The sequence below is a fragment of the Dendropsophus ebraccatus genome, chromosome 1 (assembly GCF_027789765.1).
Source record: "Dendropsophus ebraccatus isolate aDenEbr1 chromosome 1, aDenEbr1.pat, whole genome shotgun sequence".
In the NCBI taxonomy this organism is placed as follows: domain Eukaryota; kingdom Metazoa; phylum Chordata; class Amphibia; order Anura; family Hylidae; genus Dendropsophus; species Dendropsophus ebraccatus.
The window spans coordinates 59,287,844-59,313,268 of NC_091454.1; the positions used below are offsets into that span (position 1 = coordinate 59,287,844).

The 25,425-nt window shown below is 44.8% G+C and overlaps 1 non-coding gene and 1 pseudogene across 1 annotated transcript; both read left to right on the top strand.

The window, feature by feature from the left end:
- Positions 1-15,282: 15,282 nt before the first annotated feature.
- Positions 15,283-25,425, top strand: part of LOC138782671 (kinesin-like protein KIF3A) — a 17,087-nt pseudogene continuing 6,944 nt past the window's right edge.
- LOC138780529 (U2 spliceosomal RNA) lies at positions 23,983-24,175 on the top strand. The gene has a single exon (XR_011361340.1). It is a non-coding gene; the product is annotated as a U2 spliceosomal RNA (small nuclear RNA).

The following is a 25,425-nucleotide window of genomic DNA, read 5'->3' on the forward strand; positions in this document are numbered from 1 at the left end:
CCGGAATCCCCAGGGGATTTGTTATACTGGTTGCAGTGCTTCTGTTTAGACTTTGTTTGGTAAAACCACGTGGAGAAAACATTTATCTTAAAAGCACAGAAATTTTTATATTAAAGTAAAGTGATTCACACCCAGGCCAGTCTGTGATTTCCATTGCTAGAAATCTCTGATGTAGTCTCACAGTTCCTGCACTACAGCACGTTTAACTTTAGTGTTTCTATATGTATACATGTATCTGTGAAAGGTTTTAGTGGCCAAGACAACTGGTGTTATGGGTCATTGTTGTTAAATTGGAAAGGCTAAGACACTACAGTAATTAAAGGGATACTCCAGAGAAAAAAATGTTTACAAATCTGTATATCTTTTTACCACCAGTGGAATTGAAAATGACTTCTATTTAAAAATGTCAAGTCTTCCAGTACTTGGTAGCTGCTGTATGTCCTGCAGGAAGTGGTGTATTCTTTCCAGTCTGACACATTTCTCTCTGCTGCCACCTCTGTCCGTGACAGGAACTTTCCAGACTAGTAAATCACCATAGAAAACCTTTCCTGCATTTGACAGTTCTATTCAGGGACAGAGGTGGCAGCAGAGAGCACTGTGTCAGACTGAAAAGAATACACCACTTCCTGCAGGACATACAGCAGCTGATAAAGATTATAAGTACTAGAAGACTTGAGGCAGCACGGTGGCTCAGTGGTTAGCACAGCAGCCTTGCAGCTCTGGGGTCCTGGGTTCAAATCCCACTAAGGGCAACATCTGCAAAGAGTTTCTATGTTCTCTCCGTGTTTGCGTGGGTTTCCTCCGGGTACTCCGGTTTCCTCCCACACCCAAAAACAAACATTAAATATAAAAAAAAAAAAAAAAAAAATTTTGCGTTTAAATAGAAGTAAATTACAAATCTCTGGCCTTTCCTGGTACTGTAATTGGGCCCTAAAAAATTGCCCAAAAAACAATTGTATTCTATTACATTTAGTGGGAAAAACACATTAACCTGTCAGTGTCTGCCAACACCTGGCAGCCCATAAAATAAACAGCTGTAGGCAGTTGGCACCGTCCATTGTGTAGTCTGGTTACTGCAGCCCAACTGCCATTGAAGTTAACCCAGCGCCAACTTTACACAGCCAACTGCTTCTGAACGTTCAATCTGTATGTGGTGTAAGAGGTGCTGTGTTTTGGTTTTTTTTTCACATTATATTTAAAAAAAAAAAAAAAAAAATGTAAAAACCTAGTAGCCTTTTATAAATTCCTTCCCGCAGGTCTCCTATTATTTACACTAACGTTCTGAAAATGTATACAACATGTAGGTGTTACATTCAGAATTACAATGTAAAGAAGTGATATCCATCTATTTTATACTGATATTATCAGATTTTATCAAAAATAATCAAAGTATATCCCCTTTCCTTCTTTTCAGGAAGCGTTCATCAAAACCAGAAGCCGTAATTGACTCATTGCTACAGTAGTGGTTTTCTGGCCTGAACCGTGAAGAACGCTATTGGCTGCTGGCAGAATAACGGCCCGAAATGGAGTTGTCGCCCTATGTAAACTGCAAGAAGGAGGAGGAGGAGGAGTATCTATCTAGGGTGAAGCCACACAAGTGGCCATACCATGATAGACCATGGCAGCACAAGGTTTCTCATACAAAATCGTGCAACTATTGGCTGCCACCCACTTGTGCTTAGGACACTCATGGACACAGTGCTACTGGCCAAGGCATGGTCACGGCTAGCATTTGCAATTCACAGAAAATTGTTGGCTGCACCTGGATATACCATTGTTTAAATCTGGTGAAAGAATAGGTCCTTCTTGCAAGCTGTAGCCATTGTGGATAGCACTGCGTGTAAAGCCCCTATTACACGGGGCCATGTTGAGGAGCAAATGAGCAATGTCAGCGCTTGTTTGCTCCCCGTTCTCCTCTTGCTGGCGCCGCTATTACGTGCGTCAGCAGCAAGCGGGTGAGAGCCGGAAGGCCGCAAGGAGCTGCTGGGGGGGGGGGGGGTTGCCTGGGTGATCGCTAGATTGTCCGGGCAGTCCATAGAGGATAGCGTGGTCTGCTGTCTCTGCTCCTATTCCATAGAGTGTAGGCAGCAGATCGTTTCTGTCCTGGTCTTTGTCTTTCAACATGTTGAAAGACCAACGACGGCAACGATCAGCCGACATCATTCATGTCGGCTGATCGTTGTCTTCTATTACATAAGACGATTATCGGCTGAATACGGCCAATAATCATTTCGTGTAATAGGGTCCTAAGAGTGCTGTTATACTTTCTCTCTCAACATCATCCACACCTTGTGCGAGCTTCACAGTAAATCTATACCATGGGTCTCCAAACTGCGGCCCTCCAGCTGTTGCAAAACGACATTTCCCATCATGCCTGGCCAGCCAAATCCAAAGCTTTAACTGTCCAGGCATGATGGGAGTTGTGGTTTCGCAACAGCTGGAGGGTCGCAGTTTGGAGACCCATGATCTTTACTGTGATGCTGGGAACCATATAGGCACAATCATGCTGATTGTTTCCCTTTAAGGAAAAACACCACCCCTGCCCCCAGGCTTTGTGTGGTAGAGTAATCACTTCAATGGAACTGAGCTGCGAAACCAAACCCAAACTGGGGACAAGAGTGTTGCTATTTCTGGAAGATAGTGGCCGTGTTTTTCTAACATGCAGTTTTTGTGAGCAGTGTTGCACCCTGGGGTAACAGGACCCTAAAAGCAGGTAGATTGTTTCATCATTTAAAGAGCTGTGCTACCATGTTTATATATAACTCTGCCTACAGCCACAATGTGTCCTAGTCGCAGTCTGGATGTTATTTCACAGCAAAACAGCTCCATTGTCTTTACAACTTCTTCTACTTTATATTTATTTGATGTATATTTGTGTGTATACCTGGTGCCCTAATGTACAGTTTTTTAGTTTAGTATTATTTTTGTGAAATGGCTTAAAATAACTTGTATCCGTTTTTATACCATACATTTAACTTTGTTGTCATTGCGTACTGATGTGACAGCTAGAGATGAGCGAACTTTTCAAAAGTTTGTTCCAACTGGACTTCCGGATTTTTTAGGAAAGTTTGGTTCGACCGACTTTCGGATTTCTTCCGATTTCATAGTTTAAAGCATCTATATGATACGGGGGTAGTGTATTTGGTTGAATTTAGGGCTCTACATGTCAGTAACATCATTATCTTTTCGATATCTCAAAGTCAATTTTTTTTTTAGAGTTCAATATTCACCATTACAGGGTCTATGCAGGAAATTCACCATTCCTGGGTCTATGCAGAAAAAAGTTCACAAATGCAGCGAAGGAGCAGCAGTAGTCAACATGGAGGCCAGGCACCAGGAACAGTAGTCAACATGGAGGCCAGACAGTAGCAACAGTAGCCAACATGGAGGCCAGTACAGGAGCAGCAGTAGTCAACATGGAGGCCAGGTATCAGCAACAGTAGTCAACATGGAGGCCAGGCATCAGCAACAGTAGTCAACATGGAGGCCAGGCATGAGCAGCAGTAGCCAACATGGAGGGCAGGCAGGAGCAGCGGTCGCCAACATGGAGGCCAGGCAGGAGCAGCTGTAGCCAACATGGAGGCCAGGCAGGAGCAGCAATAGTCAACATGGAGGCAAGGCAGGAGCAGCATTAGCCAACATGGAGGCCAGGCAGGAGCAACAGTAGTTAACATGGTGGTCAGGCAGGAGCAGCAGTAACCAACATGGATGCCAGTTAAGGCCCAGCAGTAGCCAACATGAAGGCAAGGGCAGGCACACCAGTAGTCAACATGGAGGCCAGGCAGGAGCAGCAGTAGGCAACATGGAGGCAAGGGCAGGCACACCAGTAATCAACATGGATGACAGTGAAGGCCCAGCAGTAGCCAACAAGGATGCAAGGGCAGGCACACCAGTAGTCAACATGGAGGCCAGACAGGAGCAGCAGTAGCCAACATGGAGGCAAGGGCAGGCACAGCAGTAATCCACATGCATGCCAGTTAAGGCCCAGCAGTAGCCAACATGGAGGCAAGGGCAGGCACACCAGTAGTCAACATGGATGTCAGTTAAGGCCCAGCAGTAGCCAACATGGAGGCAAGGGCAGGCACAGCAGTAGTTAACCTGGATGCCAGTTAAGGCCCAGCAGTAGCTAACATGGAGGCAAGGGCAGGCATACCAGTAGTCAACATGGATGCCAGTTAAGGCCAAGCAGTAGCCAACAAGGAGGCAAGGGCAGGCACAGCAGTAGTCAACATGGAGCCAAGGGCAGGAGCAACAGTAGCTAACATGGAGGCCAGGCACGAGCAACAGTAGCTAACATGGAGGCCAGGCACGAGCAACAGTAGCCAACATGGAGGCCAGGCAGGAGCAACAGTAGCCAACATGGAGGCCAGGCAGGAGCAACAGTAGCCAACATGGAGGCCAGGCAGGAGCAACAGTAGCCAACATGGAGGCCAGGCAGGAGCAACAGTAGCCAACATGGAGGCTAGGGCAGGAGCTGCAGTAGCCAACATGGAGGCTAGGGCAGGAGCTGCAGTAGCCAACATAGAGGCCAGGGCAGGAGCGGCAGTAGTCAATATGGAGGCCAGTGAAGGCCCAGCAGTAGCCTATATGGAGGGCATGGCAGGAGCGGCAGTAGCCAACATGGAGGCCAGGGCAGGAGCGGCAGTAACCAACATGAAGGCCAGGGCAGGAGCAGCAGTAGTCAATATGGAGGCCAGTGAAGGTCCAGCAGTAGCCTATATGGAGGCCAGGGCAGAAGCGGCAGTAGTTAACATGAAAGCCAGGGCAGGAGCGGCAGTAGCCAACATGGAGGCCAGTGAAGGCCCAGCAGTAGCCTATATGGAGGCCAGGGCAGGAGCAACAGTAGCCAACATCTTTTTAAACTCCTCAAATGGACGAATCTGGCTATCACAAACTATTTGCGCAATCGTGGTAACCCCTCTTTTAACCCAAAATTGATTGTCTATTATCTTAAAAAACTCTCCAAAATTTTTATTGCCCCAAATGGGGTATACATGAAACTTCCCCTGACCCTGCAAATCTTCTTAAGTGATTTCCAAACCCTGGTGTATAGACCAACATAAGAAAATGGAACTTGTAAACTCCCAAATCCTGCCTCCGCCGCTTGACATGCACTATTATATTTTACGCTAGAGCTCGACATCATCCATTCCACCACTGGGGAGGTTCTCCACATCACCAGATCCCAAGCTCCCACAGCCAGAAAGTAGAGCTGGAAATCTGGCAAGGCGAGACCTCCCTCTCCCCACAGTTGCGTCCATGTTATATATTTGATTCAAGCTTTTTTCCTGCCCCGATCAAAAAATTCAGAAGGGAAGTTAGTTTCTTAAAAAAGCTCTCAGGGATCCATATTGGGGAGCAGTTCAGAAAATACAGAACCTGGGGGAGGACTACCATTTTAATTATTCCTGCCCTGTCGACCATTGAGATTGGCAATTTAGACCATATTTCCACCTTAGATCTTAAAGGGGTAGTGCGGCGCTAAAAAATTATTCACAGAATAACACACATTACAAATTTATAACAACTTTGTAATGTATGTTATGTCTGTGAATCGCCCCCTTCCCGTGTCCCACCACCCCCGCCCATGTACCCGGAAGTATGTGGTGCATTATACATTACCTGATCCGTGTCGAGGCCGTCCGCCATCTTGTGCCAAATGTCATCTTCGGACGGACCACCGAATCGCTGCCACCGCCCCCCCTCCGCCGCGTCATAATTGTGCTCAGCCGCCCCCCAAATAGTCTCTTATACAATACCAACCCTCTCCCATAGCCTCTTATATAAAAGCCAGCCCCTAAAATAGTCTCTTATGCAATACCACCCCTCCCCTGTAGTTTTCTATAATAGCCAGCTCTCTCCAATAGTCTTAGAAAGTAGCCAGATCTCTCAATAGTCTCCTATGTAGAAGCCAGTCCTCCCCCATAGTGTCTTATATAGTAGCCAGCCCTTCAAATAGTCTCCTATACAGTAGCCAACCAGGATGTTATAGGGCTTTGAAGTTTAGCAGTGAATTTTAAAATTTTAACCTACACTAAGGCCCTATTACACTAACAGATTATGTGACAGATTTTTGCAGCCAAAGCCAGGAATGGATTAGAAAAGAGAAATCTCAGTCACGCCTTTATTACCTGTTCTCTGTTTATAGCCCATTCCTAGCTTTGGCTCAAAAAAAAATCAGTCCGATTATCTGTTGGTGTAATAGGGCCCTTACAGTGACCACATTCGGGTATAATAACAGGAGTGACAATCATTATAGGCTGACCAATCACAGTGAGAATAACAGGAGGCGCAATCCCTGACCGAGACGAGTGGTGATAGGTCCCTGGCTGGTTGAATTACCACTCAATGATGTAATTCAAAATCACTCGCCATGTGAGTTTAGCTCATTCACATACATGTTCTTGGGGTTGTGTTACCGTGTAGCAACCAAAGACTAGAGATGAGCGAACCTTCCGGACTTTTGGTCCGAAAGCAGTTTGGTTGAATGGATCCATTCCCTGGAATATTCTGGCCACATATTCCCGGGATCACAACTATGCATCCGGGATCGCAGGCATCACGATCGACCAAACTGCTTTCGGTCCCTTTAAGACGTACATGTATGTGAAAATGCGTTATGGGGTTAATATCTGTAGGTCATATAAGTACTTTAACTTTTGTATGAGCACATATACAGTGCCTTATAGGGTAACAGTCTGAGGCAAAGATTAACAAATAATCCTGACATCTACAACTGCTTCCGAGTATAGTGCATATTTATCAATTTAGCCACATGTACAATTCCATCGAATAACAGTTCTGTATTCATTGTTTTTCATATAGGCAGTAGCTGCACCATTTGTGGGAGGGGGGAGTCACACAGGAATGACTTTTATCATGTGGGTTAGGAAGGGATTACAAAACCCAAACCAAACTTGGGTCTGTCAGTATTAAGTTAATTTTTTTCTATTATGTTGCAAGAGAGAAAGAGGAACACATACTGTATAGGGGTATATTCACACGGGCGGGCTCGCAGCGAGATTCTCGCTGCGAGCCTGGCAGGTCCTGGCAGTTCCCATACACTACATACTTGCTGCGGTCTAAACAACCGCAGCGAGTATGTAATTATACCGCCCTTAACCCCTTCTGCTCCCCCGCTGTAAGCATACATTACCTCTCCTTGCTGCACGGGTCCGGCGTCCTGCTCTCCTGTCCGGCCAATCAGTGTGTTGCCCAGCCGCAGCCACTGATTGGCATTATATTGTAATCCGTATTCTTCTTCTACCGTTTCTTCTTCTTCTTCCAGCTATTATTCTACGCATAATACAGCCCGAATCGCTTTGCGCACAGACTCCGTTTCAACTGCGTTTCGAAGCCCTCTGCGTTGTGAGGTGTGCTATCTATTTTTCGTTTCAATCGGATTTGAAGTTGTACGAAGTTTACGTTTAAAGACCCCTAATTTCCCATAGAAAATAATGGCTCATTGTAAATAATGGCCACATTCTAAACGCTAACAGCCTATCACAGCACATATGCAAATAGCTGAAATATAGCAGCCAATAGGAACTCTAAGGTCTTGTCAGGCAATGTCTCACAACATTCACACAGTCACATGTCCACTATTGGCCAATAGAAGATGTAGAAGATGGAAAGTCCTTAGCGATTTTGTCTCACTGACATGAGTAAGATTGTCATGGTAACCAAGCAATGATCTTTACCATTATAAGTAGCAGAGTTCAGTCAGTAAAATAGCAGAGCTGAGGCAGCCATGTAGCAGGGACGGTACCCAAGCCGCTCTTAAAGGGACAGTACCCAAGCAGCTCTGAAAGGGACCCAAGTTGCTCTTAAAGGGACCCATGTCACTCTTAAAGGGACCCAAGTCGCTTTTAAAGGGACAGTAACCAAGCAGCTCTTAAAGGGACTGTACCCAAGCAGCTCTTATAGGGAACCAAGTCGCTCTTAAAGTAACAGTACCCAAGCAGCTCTTAAAGGGACCCAAGTCACTCTTAAAGGGACAGTACCCAAGCAGCTCCCTGTCAGTGATAGCCGGGCACCCGCCGCAACTGCCGAGATCCGGGCCGAGCCCGGATCTCTGCATTTAACCCCTTAGTGACCGCCGGTACGCAGTGCCTTTCATCTCCCCCCACCGTGAATCTACGGTGGGGGGAGATGAAATGTGTCTATCAGACCTCAGATCAGCCCCCCTAGTAGGCTGGTCACTAACCTTCCCCCGGCGGCCATAATCAAAGCCCTATGCTCTCCGCCACCGGAGGTAGCGGAGAGCATGGGGCAGTGATTGGGGACCCCCTGTGGGGTCCCGGTACAAATGATCAGCGGTATATACTATATACCGCTGATCGCTTGTGCCATGTGCTAATCAGCACTTTTTATCCCCTGTCACCATAAATGTTTGCTGACAGGGGATAAAAAGTGACAGTGTCCCCCCCCCAAGTCGCCCCCCCCCCCCCAGTCACCCCCAGTCACCCCCCCCCCCCCTTCCCATTATACTCACCTGATCCAGGGAGGTCCGTCCTCTTCGGCGTCCAGGCTGCTTCTGAAGTGCGCATGCGCTCCAGAAGCAGCCAACGCTGAAAATTTAAAGTGACAGAGACCAATTTGGTCTCTGTCGCTGAACTATGATTACTGTGATAGAAAATATCACAGTAATCATAGTAATATAGTGAAAATGAATGTGTAAAGTACAAAAAGTGACAAAAAAAATAAAACACACTTTTTATTATAGTAATAATTGCAGTTTACTCCCAAATTATCCCTACCCCCCCCCAGATTACCCGTAACCACCGCTGGTTGCCCGTAAGCACCGCAGGTTGTCCGTATTCATGCCAGATTGCATGTAACCCCCCAGATTACAAGTAACACCGCGCGTTGCCCGTGACCACCGCACTTTGCCCGTAACCACCGCACGTTGCCAGTGACCTCCTCCAGATTGTCCGTAATCACCCCAGATTGCCTGTAACCACCCCAAATTACATGTACCCACCCCAGATTACCTATAAGCACTTCAGTTTATCCGTAACAATCCCAGATTGTCTGTAACCCCCCCAGGTTGCCCGTAATCATGCCAGATTACATGTAACCCCCCAGATTGCACGCAACCACCGCAGGTTGCCTCTGACCACCGCACATCGCCTCTGACCACCGCACGTCGCCTCTGACCACCGCATGTTGCCTCTGACAACTGCACAGTGCCACTGACCACAGCAGGTTGTCTCTAACCACCCCATGTTGACTGTAACCACTCCAGGTTGCCCGTAACCACCCCAGGTTGCCGTAACCACAGCAAGTTGCCCGTGACCACCCCATGTTGACCGTATCCACCCCAGATTACCCGTAACCACCCCAGGTTGTCCGTAACCACCCCAGATTACCCGTAAACACGCCAGGTTGCCCGTAACCACCTCCAGATTACCCATAACCACCCCAGGACGGTCCGTAACCACCCCACATTACCTATAATCTCATTTTTATTTTTATTTTAGTAACTGCGCTATTCTTATAACTATTACTAGCTGCGGTTTTGCTCCAGCAAATTGGCACTCCTTCCCTTCTGAGCCACGCTGTGTGCCCATACAGTGGTTTATGCCCACTTATGGGGTACCGTTGTACTCAGGAGAACCTGCGTTACAGATTTTGGGGCACATTTTGTTCTCCTGTTCCTTGTGAAATTTAGAAATTTCAAACTAAAGGAACATATTATTGGAAAAATTCGAGTTTTTCATTTTTACTGGCCAATTTTGAATAATTTTCTCTAATACCTGTGGGGACAAAATGCTCACCACACCCCAAGATGAATTATTTGAGGGGTGCACTTTCCAAAATGGGGTGACTTTTGGGGGGATTCTATTCTGCGGACACTACAGGGGCTCTGCAAACGCACCTGGCACTCAGAAACTTATTCAGAAAAATCATGCACTGAAAATGCTAATTGGCGCTCCTTCCCTTCTGAGCCCTGCTGTGTGCCTATACAGTGGTTTATGCCCACATATGGGGTACCGTTCTACTCAGTAGAGCCTGTTTTACAGATTTTGGGGTGAATTTTCTCTCCTGTTCCTCGTGAAATTGAGAAATTTCAAACTAAAGGAACATATTATTGGAAAAACTAGAGTTTTTATTTTTACTGTCTAATTTTGAATACTTTCCTGTAATACCTGTGGGGTCAAAATGCTCACCACACCCCAAAATGAATTCTTTGAGGGGTGCACTTTCCAAAATGGGGTGACTCATGGCGAAATTTTACTCCGCTAGCTCTACAAGGGCACTGCAAACGCACCTGGCGCTCAGAAACTTCTTCAGCAAAATCTGCATTGAAAAGCTAATTGGCGCGCCTTTCCTTCTGAGCCCTGGTGTGTGCCCATGCAGTGGTTTATGCCCACATGTGAGGTACCATTTTACTCAGGAGAACCTGCGTTAGACATTTTGGGGTACTTTTTTTCTCTTTTTTTTCTTGTTAAATTGAGAAATTTCAAACTAAACAAACATATTATTGGAAAAATTCGAGTTTTTCATTTTTACTGTCTAATTTTGAATACTTTCCTCTAATACCTGTGGGGTCAAAATGCTCATCCTACCCCAAGATGAATTCTTTGAGGGGTATACTTTCCAAAATGGGGTGACTTATGTTTTTTTTTCTCTCTGCTGACACTACAGGGGCTCTGCAAACGCACCTGGCGCTCAGAAACTTCTTCAGCAAAATCTGCATTGGAAAAGCTAATTGGCTCTCCTTCCCTTCTGAGCCCCGCTGTGTGCACAAAAAGTGGTTTACGCTCACATATGGGGTACCGTTGTACTCAAGAGAACCTGCGTTACAAATTTTGGGGTGCTTTTTCTCTCATGTTCCTTTTGAAAATGAGAAACTTTAATCTGAACGTATATATTATTGTAAAATTTAAATTTTCCATTTTTTATGGCCTAATGGTGAATACTTTCCTCCAGCCCCTGTAGGGTTAAAATGCTCATTATACCCCAAGATTAATTCTTTAAGGTGTGTAGTTTTCAAAATGGGGTCACTTATGGGGGTTGCCAGTATACAAGCCTCCTAAATCAACTTAAAAAAAAGAACTGGTCCCTAAAGAAATCAGTTTGGGAAATTTTCACGAAAATGTGGTAATTTGCTGATAAATTTCTAAGCCTTGTAACACCCTAAAAAAGAAAAATATGTTTATGAAATGAAGCCAGAATAAAGAGGACATATTGGTAATGTAGTAACTAATTTAGGTGATACAACGTTCTTTTTTTAGAAGCAGAGAATTTCAAATTTCATAATATGATATTTTTTTTGTTTTTAATTTTTCATGATATTTTGATGTTTTTCACAAAAAACACACAAAGTAGTGACCAAATTTTGCCACTAATATAAAGTGCCATATGTGATGAAAAAACCTTATAAAATCTTATAATCGCTAGCATACGTTAAAGCATCACTGAGCTATAAGCGCATAAAGTGAGACAGGTCAGATTTTGAAAAATGAGCCTGGTCATTAACCCTTTGAGGACCAGGCCCAAAATGACCCAGTGGATCGCGCAAATTTTGATCTTAGTGCTTTCGTTTTTCCCTCCTCCCCTTCTAAGAGCTCCAGCACTCTCAGTTTTCTTTCTACAAGCCATGTAAGTGCTTGTTTTTTACAGGAATAGTTGTACTTTGTAATGGCGCCTTTCATTTTACCATAACATGTATGATGGAATTCCAAATATATTATTTATGAAGATATAAATAGGTGAAATCGTAAGAAAGAATGCAATATGGTAACGTTTGGGGGGTTCCTGTGTCTACGTAATGCACTATATGGTAACAGCGACATGATACCATTATTCTATAGGTCAGTCCGAACACAACCATATGCAGGTTACACAGATTCTCTAATGTTATATATATTTTTTTTTATGAAATCCTTTTTTTTGGCAATTAAATATTAATAAAATGGGCCTATTGTGACGCTTATAACGGTTTTATTTTTCCACCTATGGGGCTGTATGGGGTGTCATTTTTTCCGCCATGATCTCTAGTTTTTATTAATACCATATTTGTGAAGATCGGACGTTTTGATCACTTTTTATTGATTTTTTTTAATATATAATGTAACATAAAATCGGTAATCTGCGCACTTTTTCCCCTCTTTTCGTGTACGCCGTTTACCGGTCGCAATGACGCTTGTTATATTTTAATAGATCGGACAATTACGCACGCTATGGTATATTATATGTTTATCTATTTATTCATTTTTATATGTTTTATTTATATAATGGGAAAGGGGGGTGATTTAGACTTTTATTGGGGGAGGGGTTTTGGGGTAGTGTGTTAGTGATTTTAACTTTTTTTTTTTTACACATTTGAAGTCCCTTTGGGGGACTTGTACATACATTACTTTGATTTCTACACTGATAAATGCTATGCCATAGGCATAGCATTGATCAGTGTTATCGGCGATCTGCTCATTGAGCCTGCCTGTGCAGGCTCAGTGTAGCAGATCGCCGATCGGACCGCATGGAGGCAGGTAAGAGACCTCCGGCAGTCCGTTTCAACGATCGGGACCCCCGCAGTCACACTGCGGGGGTCCCGATCGGTAAGTGACAGGGGACTCCCCCTGTCACTTACACTTAAACGCTGCGGTCGCGCCGTTCGCGTGGTCGCTTAAGGGGTTAATGACACGCGGCAGCGCGATCGCTGCAGCGTGTCATTACCGGTGAGGTCCCGGCTGCAGCTCACTGCAGCGGCCCCCACCTCCTATGATGCGCGCTCCGCTCCGGAGCGCGCTTCATAGCGGGAATAACACCCATGACGTAAGGTTACGTCATGGGTCGTCTGGGGACAGACTTCCATGACGTAAACCTACGTCCAGGGTCGTCTAGGGGTTAAGGCCCAAATAGGCTTATGGTGCGTTTACACAGAAAGATTATCTGACAGATTATCTGCCAAAGATTTGAAGCCAAAGGCAGGAGTGGATTTGAAAAGAGGAGAAATCTCAGGCTTTCCTTTATGACCTGATCTCTGTTTATAGTCTGTTCCTGGTATTGGCTTCAAATCTTTGGCAGATAATCTGTCAGATAATCTTTCTGGGTAAAGGCACCATTAGTCTTGAAGGGGTTAAGGAGTGGTTCACAGAAGTAGAGCAATGCGTCAGTAACCTGGAAGATGAGACGGGCAAGATGATAAAGACAGTTACGGAAGTTGTGAAAGAGAATCAGGATTTGAAAAAGAAATTAGTGGATTTGGAGGACAGATCCAGGAGGTGTAAGTTAAGATTAGTGGGCCTGCCGGAGGGGGAAGAGGGCAACGATTTACACACGTGGCTGACCAAATGGATCTTTGATCTCTCCTTTAGAGATCGAGACATTCTGTTTAGGGAAGCTAGAAACAGAGAGGATTTCTACTGTAATAATGCTAGACTCCATTTACCCTGATTACTCTGTTGATACGCAGAAAAAAAGGGTCGAGTTTATGTCAGTAAAAAAACGCCTGAGACAACAAAGTATTAAGTATTCCCTTATTTTCCTGGCTAAATTGAGGATAATAATGGAGGGGTAGTCCTGGTTTTTTTATTCTCCTCGGGAAGCAACTAAATGGCTTGAACAAAAAGGTCTATGAGTATATGTTTTTATGATGTAATAAGAGAAGCAGTGTTCTTTTTCTCTAGTTGAGGGACTCTGGGAGATGTTTCTGGAGTCATGTAAGGGGTGGAAAGAGAGGGTAAGGGGGTGGGACCGGTAGAGGGAAGTTTGTTTTTTCCCCCCCTTTCTCTAGCACATGTCTGTTAAGGTTATAGCCTGGAACGTGAGGGGATTAGGAGATAGAAGGAAGAGGGTGGCAGTCCTTCACTATCTACAACATCATCTACCCGCGGTAGTCTGTCTCTTGGAGACACATTTGATTGGCGAAACACTATATAAGATCACGGGAAGGCGCTGGTCTAGCCAATATAGTTCTTGCTACTTTAATAGGGAAGTTATGAATAGTCTATTTAATTTAATGAAAGATTATCCTAGTTGCCCTGTATTAGCTGTAGGGGATTACAATATGGTATTAAATGAAGAGAAGGATAGGAAGAGGGAAGGGTGCACTTCTGGTGGTAGTGACAAGTCACATTTTGAGTTTATAATTAAGGAATACGGTTTGTTAGATTTATGGAGAACAAGATACCCAGATAAAAGTGAGTTCGCTTGCTGAAACAAAACTACAAACAATTTTTCTAGAATTGACATGGCACTAGGTAACACAATTATGGCGGAGAAAGTTAAAAAGGTAGGGCACTTAACTAGAAGTCTATCAGATCAGAATCCGATAATGGTGGAGATATGCTCTACTAGAGAAAGGTTCACTAACATGTTTAAGCTTAATGCACACTGGATAGAACTGGTAGGGCAAACAAAGGAGATAGGAAAGGAAATTAAGGATCTATGTAATATTAATAGGGGTTCAGCCTCAGTTCACATCACTTGGGATACACTTAAAGCAATGACAAGGGGGAAATATTTAGGGATTATCACAAATATGAAAAAAGATTTTAGGGCTAAGGAGGAGGAATTCAAAAAGAAGGTTACCGTTTTTGAGCAGGAATATATTAGAAAATCTTCCCCGGACTCTAGGGAATGCTTAGCAAATGCTCAGGGAGAACTGGACTCCTATCTTAGAGATAAGGCCCAAAGTCAGATCCTGTTTCAGGGGGGGAAAAGATATATAGAGTCCGCTAACCCCAATAAGGGGTTGATGGCTATCCTTAAAAATCAACGGGATAATCGTTATATCTTCGCATCAAGGATGCCGGAAGGAGTTGTTGTTAATAGCACCCAAGAGATACTGAATCCATTTGAGTTATTTTATAAGGACTTGTAATCTTCAGAGGCAAGGTACGAGATGGGGGATTCACGGGAATATCTTGATGGGGTTCAGTTTCCCAAGTTGGATGATGACCAGAGAGAATGTTTGGAAGGCCCAGTGACACTAGACTAAATATATGCTGCCCTTGATGCTATAAAGTGTAGTACCTTTCCTGGATTGGATGGTTTGCTGTATGATCTGTACAAGAGTTATAGGGGAGTGTTGGGCCCTCCCTTGGTGGAGGTCTTTAATCACTCCTTAGAGGGCGTTTTTTTTCCTCCATCAATGAGAGAAGCCCTGATTACTTTGATACTTAAAAAAGACAAGAATTGCTTCCCGAGTCTTATCGGCCAGTTTCGCTGATCAACACTGATGCAAAATTACTGGCAAAGATCTTGGCCATGAGACTTGATAAGGTGGTCCCCCTATTGGTTCATTCTGACCAAACAGGTTTTATTTCAGGGTGAATGGCCAAGTTTAATATCAGAAGATTGTTTGAGAAGCTCAAGGTTATGGAGTCCCCGGGATCCCATTCCATCCTGTCTTTGGATGCTGCCAAAGCGTTCAACAGGGTGGAATGGGACTATTTATGGGAGGTCCTAAGGGGTTTCGGAGTGGACCCTGGTTTCATTGACATGGTTAAGGTTCTGTATAAGGACCCTGCGGCCAAGGTCCTAGTTAATGGAGCTAAGTCAGATGGATTTGGTATTGAAAGGGGAAACAGGCAGGGATGTCCCCTCTCCCCCCTCCTATTCGCCCTTTATATTGAACCGCTTGCGATAAAGATTAGACATGATTTGCTCTTGGAAGGTTTTTGGGTGGAGGGGAGGGGAGACAGGGTGACATTGTATGCAGATGACATTTTACTTTTTTTAAAGGATCCTGATGTGGCGGTACCTTGAGTAGTGTAACTGGTCCAAGAGAATGGGAAGTACTCTGGTCTATCAATTAATGGGGTAAAGGAAGAGGGGAGGGACGGGGTGTGGGAATTAATGTAATATTTGTAATATTTTGAAGCACTTGCCATGTTGTGGTGGCGGTAACTGTTGTTACTTTTTTATGTGTGTTTAAAACAATAAAAATAAATTGGAATAAAAAATTAAAAAAAACAGCGACCTGGGTCCCTTTAGTAGCGACCTGGGTCCCTTTAAGAGTGACCTGGGTCCCTTTAAGAGCGACCTCGGTCCCTTTAAGAGCGACTTGGGTCCCATCCCTTTAATAGCTACTTGGGTCCCGTTCCTTTAACCCCTTAACGACATCGGGCGTAAATTTACGCCCTGATGCCGGTAAGGGAGTTCAAAGCGGGGCCGCGCGGCAGCCCCGCTCTGAACCGCGCCGGTCCCGGGTGCCGCGTGTAGCCCGGGACCGTAGGTATTAGCGGGCACGGTCCGATCGCCGTGCCCGCTAATACAGTAATCGGATGCAGCTGTCAAAGTTGACAGCTGCATCCGATTACCGGACGCAGCGTCATCCCTGGTGTCTAGTGGGGAGATCGCTCCTCCGGGATGTTATCCCGGAGGAGCGATCTCCGCAAATGAAGCCGGCCGGGGACCGCTCCAAGATGGCGCCGTCCCCGGCTCGGCACTCGTTTACTTCCGGCTGCAGCAGCCGGAAGTAAACGAGTGCCTATCTCATGGATCTCTGCAGCATATCTATGCTGCAGAGATCTCAATGAGAGATCAAAGCACTTATACTAGAAGTCCCCCAGGGGGGCTTCTAGTATAAGTGTAAAAGTAAAAAAAAAAGTGTTGTTAATAGTAAAAATCCCCCTCCCCTAATAAAAGTCTGAATCACCCCCCTTTTCCCAGGTTATAAATAAAAGTAAATAAATAAATAAATAAATAAACATGTTTGCTATCGCCGCGTGCGTAATCGCCCGAACTATTAATTAATCACATTCCTGATCTCGCACGGTAAATGGCGTTAGCGCAAAAAAATCCCAAAGTGCAAAATTGCGCATTTTTGGTCGCATCAAATCCAGAAAAATTGTAATAAAAAGCGATCAAAAAGTCGTATATGCGCAATCAAGGTACCGATAGAAAGAACACATCATGGCGCAAAAAATGACACCTGACACAGCCCCATAGACCAAAGGATAAAAGCGCTATAAGCCTGGGAATGGAGCGGTTTTAAGTGTTGTATATTTGTTGACAATGGTTTCAATTTTTTACAGGCCATCCGATACAATATAAGTTATACATGTTACATATCGTTTTAATCGTAACGACTTGAGGAACATATATAACAAGTCAGTTTTACCCCAGGGCGAATGGCGTAAAAACACATTTCCCCCAAATAAACAAAATGCGTTTTTTTTTTCAATTTCAACACACTTTGAATTTTTTTCTGGTTTCGCAGGGTACTTTATGCAAAAATTCAGCCTGTCATTGCAAAGTACAATTAGTAACGCAAAAAATAAGTGCTCATGTGGGTCTCTAGGTGGAAAAATGCAAGTGCTATGGCCTTTTATGCACAAGGAGGAAAAACCGAAAACGAAAAAATCGAAATTTGCTCTGTCCTTAAAGGGTTAAAAGCGACTTGGGTCCCCTTAAGAGCAACCTTGGTCCCTTTAAGAGCGACTTGGGTCTCTTTAAAAGTGACTTGGGTCCCGTCCCTTTAAGAGCTACTTGTGTCACTTTAAGAGCAACATGGGTCCCGTCCCTTTAAGAGCGACTTGGGTACTTATAATGGTAAAGATAATTGCTCGGTTACCATGACAATCTTACTCATGTCAATGAGACAAAATCGTTAAGGACTTTCCATATATTACATCTTCTATTGGCCAATAGTAGACATGTGACTGTGTGGATCTTGTGAGACATTGCCTGACAAGACCTTAGAATTTCTATTGGCTGCTATATTTCAGCTATTTGCATATATGCTGTGATTGGCTGTTAGCATTTAGAGTGTGGCCATTATTTCCAATGGGCTATTATTTTCGATGGGAAATTAGGGGTCTTTAAACGTAAATTTCTTAAAACAACAAATCCGATCGGCCACACCACCGATTGCTTCGAAACGCAGTTTGAATGGAGTCTGTGTGCAAAGCAGTTCGGGCTGTATTACGCGCAGAAGAATGGCTGGAAGAAGAAATGAAAGAAGAAGAATACGGATTACAATATAGTGCTTTTCAAGCACTATAATAATGAGTATAGGCAAATGCTACAACAATATATAGTCCTTCTATCATATTTCAAAGGTGATCTATTTAAACCATTTATACATAGAAAAGAAATCCAGATCGTAACCATTCTATACCATCAACAAATACCTTTATTAAACTTCATATAATAAAATACATAAAATCACTAGGAAACAATACTCCAGCAATGTATCGTGTAACTCGCGTTATGGACATACAAATTTAGCTTGTATATCAAAGATGTAAATATTGACAACTTCTGCATAGAGCATTTTATAGTCATGCATATCATAAATTTGAAGATGTGTGTATATATATATATATATATATATATATATATATATATATATAAATACACATATACCACTGTAGAAAAAGCCATAACATAAAGAAGTCTAAAGACCTGTGTCGCTGCTCTATATATACTAATACTACCTACTTATCCTCATATAATATGATGTATCAGATCATATACTGTAAGACATGCTCTTATTGCACCTTACCCATAATGTAAACGCAGGGGGAAGATGCATTCAGTTCAATGCTTTGAACAGAAGGTGTATTTCTTTACTCTATAGCATTGCATGTAGTTTTCAGTGCTTTTTCCTTTCCGTGGGGTGGGGGTGGGGGGCTTGCTAATTGGATTAAGCAAGATTCCATCAATAAAAGCTTATCTCCCATACACCGGAGAGGGGAAAAATGGTATGTGCACACTAAGGAAATCACGTGGATAACTTGCCACGGATTCTGCTGCTCGTAACCGCGCGCTCGCATCTCTGCCCGTGCCATAGACTCCACTCTATGACCATGGAGTCTATGGCATAGGCGGAGATGCGAGTGGAGGCAAGTGGCGAAATCTACGGCAGGTGATCTGCCCAGATTCCGGAGTGTGCACATGCCCTTAGGGTTGGATTCTGAATGGTTCCAGAGAATGTACACCAACGATCGGCACTCCAGCAGGGTCGTGGTGCCAAGGGAACATTGAATCCACAAAGAAAATAACACAATATTTTACTTCACTATCTATCTATCTATCTATCTTTCAGGTTAGGCAATGTCTGTTTCTGCCACGTGTTGCCTCATCAGAGTAGAAAAATTCAGTGTGGATAGGAAATCATTACTGAGCTATGTACCGGCAATGGGAGCCTATCTGACTGCTTAAGATGATCCAGTTGTGTTTGTTCCTATCGCTGTATGTCTAAAGTGCTCCATTGTATCTCCCTTCCCCTCTCCCTTTAACTTGTCATCCATGTCATCACAAGCAGTTCACTGCTTAGTGTAACCTCTTCCTGTGAAGGTGGCCATTAAGGGGTTATTACTTTGGGCACTTCTAACTCAGCTGAGTGAGGAGGTTATACCGTCTTTTTGCCTGGTGTCATTTCCTCATCGCTAGCGCTCAGCTTACTTAATTGGGACAGGGGTAGTCACTTGGGAACAAGGGAGTTGAAAAGCAAATCTCACCTTGACATTCCTTGCTGTGCTGCTGCAGTTTCTTTCATTGCTGCTCACGTAATACCATTTAGAGCTAGTGCATCAGTAACCCCTTCTGCTTCTACTTGCCAACTATATTGCTATGCTGTATAAATGATCAGCCCAGTTTAGTGCCAGCTTGTTCAGTGCACTTTCCAAAGCATTATGCCGTGGCAAAACAGAAGTATGGGCTGTGCTGTGACTAACCAGAGAAGTAAGGGAAAGGAAGCCCTGAGTGTATACTACTGGCCGGCAAACAGCCCAGCTTTGGTCCTGCCCTGAAAATGGAGAGAAATGTAAATAGCTGTGCACCATGGAAGGGGCTCAGTAACCTCAAAAGTGGTGAGAAGGTAATTTTAGTGCTCTCACTGAAGGGTTAATCCTGCGCAAGCAGGTCGCTAGTTACACTTTAAAGGAGAAGTCCCGGGAGAGGGGAGGACATTTCAGGCAGGACGTGGGGGGAACATAGTAAAGAAGGTATATTTATTTACTTGTGCCCGTGCAGCACAGCATCGCGTTCCTGGCCCCCGCTGACATTCCTCATATCTTCCTTCCTGCTACATCCCGACCCGGCTGACTGATGCCCCACTCAGCCAGTCAGTGACTGGGGCAAGACGACACTGATGCAGTCACTGATTGGCTAAATCCCACCCGGTTAGGATGTTTTATCTAATTCGCATCATACCCCAAAGCAGAAAAATGACATCCAGCGGGGTTACGGGAGCCTGGTAATGCGCCACAACGCCGGCATGAGGTCTGGTAAGGATACGTTTTTTATTATGCTCCCCACCACCCCCTGCCGGAAATATTTACCCCTAACCTCGAACTTCTTCTTCAAGGAATAAGGTTTGAAAGATGAAATAAGATTACTATATCGCCAAAAATGCTTTCCTACATAAAAGTCATTGTCACATTTGATCTTTTTAATTCTTGCTAAGGTAGGATATTATATACCTTTTTTTATTGAGCGGGTACATTTCAATACAAGATTGGGTTTCTGAGCATATTTTGATACACACGATGGTGTTTTGTCCTTTGATTAGTAGAAAAGTTTGCTCATAAATCTGTGTGTCGTGTCAACATTTGTCCCATAGGCAAGAAGAAGGTATCGCCAGATAAGATGGCAGAGATGCAGGCACGGATTGATGAAGAAAAGGAAGGCGCTTGAGGCAAAACTTGACATGGAGGAAAAAGAAGAACGGAATAAAGCTAGAGCAGAGATGGAGAAAAGGTAGAAGGATCTGCTTAAGGCCCAGTAAGTCCTCTAGAACAGAGTTTCCCACTGGTGTGCCGGGAGAACCCGCCAGGGGTGCCGCGGGATCCCGGTGGGAAATGTGCGCTGTCTCTTTAAGCATCCCGGATCACGGAGCACGGATCACTTTCATGTTCCGCCCGCACTATGAGCGGGCTGAACATTAAAGTAAGCAGAATATAGGAGCAGGAAGTGTCAGCATCCTGCTCCTATATTCACTCCCATAGGCCGCCGACACTTCATGCCAGCAGCCTATGGGAGGCCGGGACGTGACCTCTCCGGCAGGCGTGATGAGGTGACGTCATCACGCCTGCCGGAAGTCCCGTCCCCGCGGCTCGCAAGATGGAGCCCGAAGAGGAGGAGAGCTGCTGCCTGCAGCCACCGCGCGGATTAGGTGAGTAGGATTTTTTTTTTTAGGGGCAGAGCAGGGGGCATTATAAGTTCATGGGGGTTACCTCTGGGGGCATTATTAGTATATGGGGGCACCTCTGGGGGAATTATTAGTTCATGAGGGCACCTCTGGGGGCATTATTAGTATATGGGGGCACCTCTGGGGGCATTATTAGTATATGGGGGCACCTCTGGGGTCATTATTAGCATATGGGGCACCTCTGGGGGCATTATTAGTATATGGGGCACCTCTGGGGGCATTATTAGTTCATAGGGGCACCTCTGGGGGCATTATTAGTATATAAGAGGCACCTCTGGGGGCATTATTAGTATATGGGGGCACCTCTGGGGGCATTATTAGTTCATGGGGGCACCTCTGTGGGCATTATTAGTATATGGGGGCATTATTAGTTCATAGGGGCACCTCTGGGGGCATTATTAGTATATGGGGGCATTATTAGTATATGGGGGCACCTCTGGAGGCATTATTAGTTCATGGGGCACCTCTGGGGGCATTATTAGTTCATGGTGGCACCTCTAAGGGCATTATTAGTTCATGGGGGCACCTCTGGGGGCATTATTAGTTCATGGGGGCACCTCTGGGGGCATTATTACTGTATGGAGGCCACCCCTGGGGCATTATTAGTATATGGGGGCACCTCTGGGGGCATTATTAGTTCATGGGGGCACCTCTGGGGGCATTATTACTGTATGGAGGCCACCCCTGGGGCATTATTAGTATATGGGGGCACCTCTGGGGGCATTATTAGTTCATAGGGGCACCTCTGGGGGCATTATTAATATATGGGGGCACCTCTGGGGGCATTATTAGTTCATGGGGGCACCTCTGGGGGCATTATTAGTATATGGGGCATCTCTGGGGGCATTATTAGTATATGGGGGCACCTCTGGGGGCATTATTAGTTCATGGGGCACCTCTGGGGGCATTATTAGTTCATGGGGGCACCTCTGGGGGCATTATTAGTTCATGGGGGCACCTCTGGGGGCATTATTAGTTCATGGGGCACCTCTGGGGGCATTATTAGTATATGGGGGCACCTCTGGGGACATTACTAGTATATGGGGGCACCTCTGGTGGCATTATTAGTTCATGGGGCACCTCTGGGGGCATTATTAGTTCATGGGGGCACCTCTGGGGGCATTATTAGTTCATGGGGCACCTCTGGGGGCATTATTAGTTCATGGGGGCACCTCTGCGGCCATTATTAGTTCATGGGGGCACTTCTGGGGGCATTATTAGTTTATAGGGGGCACCTCTGGGGGCATTATTAGTTCATGGGGGCACCTCTGGGGGCATTATTAGTTCATGGGGGCACTTCTCGGGGCATTATTAGTTCATAGGGGCACCTCTGGGGGCATTATTAGTTCATGGGGGCACCTCTGGGGGCATTATTAGTTCATGGGGGCACCTCTGGGGGCATTATTAGTTTATCACAGCAGGGGATCCTACATACAGTGGGAATCCCACATTCCTACTCGCTTTACTGCACATAACACCAAACAGCGCAGTTACTTTGAGAGCCTACAGGAGGGAGAAAGGAAAAGAAGTTGCTAGAAATGTGCGGAGCCTAAATTGTTTGTCTTGCAGGTTCTGAAGAGATGAAAAGTAGCTGGAAGAAATCATCATGGCGGATGGAGAGGAAAAGGGAAAGTGACTCCTTAGATCAAAGAAGACGTCACCTGTGAGTCACTGTATGACGGTTTTCTTATTTTGTAGAACATTATTTAGTAGGTGTGCCCCGAGGTGGAAAAGGTAGGGAAGCACTGCTCTAGATAATGTAGTGCTGTCTGTTTGTCAACACAGATTTTCCAGAATTTTTTATGTGTATTTGTTTTTTTCCCTTTAATATTTTATTTTGATATCACAAAATATAAAAACTACATATACATTCATATAGTTATTGTACCAACTAGGGATGGTCCGAATCGGCCAAGGTTCGGGTTCCTACGAACCCGAACTCTCGGCATTGATTTCCGCTGTGTGCCCGCTCCGTGGAGAGGGTGGATACAGCGGGAGGACCGCCGGGAAAACTGGGATACAGCCATAGCCATCCCGGTTTTCCAGGCGGTCCTCCCGCTGTATCCACCTGCTGCACGGAGCGGGCAGACAGTGGGAATCTGATGCCGAGCATTCGGGTTCATACGAACCCGAACCTCGGCAGTTTCGGACCATCCTTAGTACCAACAAATACACATGGCATAATTTCTAATTTATCATATTACCATTCCCTACCCCCCAAAGAGAGAGAAGAGGGGGAGAAAACTTAAATTAAATTTGTTTTTATAGAAGTATTTCAAGTTGAGGAGGTACTCTTAGCAACCCATAACAATCCCAGTTCTTTTCATGTATAGGCCCTATGAAAGGTATAATCAGGAACTCGATATGTTATTGTGAGCAGCTTTTTTTCTGCATTTGCTTTAGTTTAAAGGAATCTCTCCAGCTACTTGGGATATTGGGAAAGTTATTTTGTGTAGGTAGCATCAAACAGGATTACTCCTTTTAAAGGGATCTTCCAGACTAATATGATTAATGGCCTGTCCTTGGGCTAAGCAGTAAATCAATGACCAGCAGGGTGCTCACACCCTGCACCCCTGCTTGTTAGCTGTTTGGCCCCTGCACTACGCAGTTAACAGGGCTACAAGCAGTTGGCTGTATGTACTGCATAGTGGCCTGGGCTGATTTACGCACCTCAGCGTCCCTTGACTTGAAGAGGAGCTGAGGTGCAGTAACTTGGCACCACCATTACAGTGAGCAGAGCGAACTACCTATGGCCCCATTCACTGTGTAATGCAAGCACCACACAGCTGAAGATAGGCCATCAATCATAGTAGCACAAGAAAATTTAGGCCTACACACATGAATCCCTCTCCCAGAATAGACTTTACCATCTTATCGCTTCTCGGCCTTTTGGCTAAGATCAAGTGTAGTATCGGTTCTTATCAGTTTAATATACTTTACCATCTGTGAATGGAAATCACTGTTACTAGTTTTCTCAGTGTGTAAATTAAAAGGCTACTCCTGAGAGTAATAATTTTTCAGTTTTATGCCATGTGCTCACACACTGTACGGATTGACACAACACAACTCCCACATTGTACACATTGAAACAACACTGCTCCTTTGCTACCCTCCTGACAGAAATTGTGAGAAGTTGGCAAAGGTAGACGGTGTCCAGAAAAGTAACAAGCACATGATTTTTTCCTATTTGTGGTTGGGTTGTAAAACAATAGCCACGTTGTACTTATTAAGGGTAAGTTCACACTACGTAAGAGACCAGCCGCTCCGTGACCCCGGCCAGGTCACGGAACGGCCGGTCTCTGGCCGGATGATCCTTTCGGCCGCAGAGCTCTGATGCGGGCGCATCAGCGCACGCCCGCATCAGAGCTTCCCATAGAAAGTAAGGTTATGTTCCACCCCGCAAAACTACGGCCGTAGTTCTGCGGCGAGAACCACGCCCGTAGTTTTACGTAGTGTGAACATACCCTTAAGCAGAGCTATATTTTCAGGGTTGTATCAGCCCATTGCTGGGTTTTCAGGTGTTTCCATCCTCTTAACCCCTTAACCCATTTTGATGTCCGGGGATGTCATCATGATTTTAAGGGATTTACAGAGAGGACTCACAGTGCAAGCCCTTTCTGTACAGCGCCTTCCCTGGCTGACATAACTGCAGCTATTAGCTTGCACAGCTGATTGTCCGTGAAGGCTAATTAACCATTTAAATGCTGCTGTCAAACTGACAATGACATTTAAATGGCTTAAAAACCCCATCTGTGGTGGGATCACTCCCCCATCATGCAATCACAGAGGAGCAATCCCTGCTTCCAGCCGGGTAGGGGCTCTGCGCTGCAATGACACTGATCCCGGCTCGGCACTTGATTAGTATGGGCTCCAACAGTCTATAGTAATCAAGCACTGACCTTATGGAAAAATGCAGGACATATGTAATGCTTTGATCTCTGAGAGATCAGTGCAGTTATAATAGCAGTCCCCAAGGGGGACTTCAAGTTAGTGTAAAAAAAAAAAAATATATATATATATATATATATTTATATATATATATATATATATATATATATATATATATATATCCAGTGGTGCCTTGGATTACTAGTATAATTTGTTCAGAGTCGTGCTTGTAATCCAAATCACTCTTAAACCAAAGCAAATTTTCCCATTAAAAATCATAGAAATGCAGACAATTGGTTCCACACCCCAAAAATATTTTTTATTCTGAATTACATGTAGAACAGATGAAACAAACATTCAGAAACAGCAGAATATGTGATATTATAAGTTATTGTACAGTAGTGGAGAGGATAGGAAACACAAGGGCT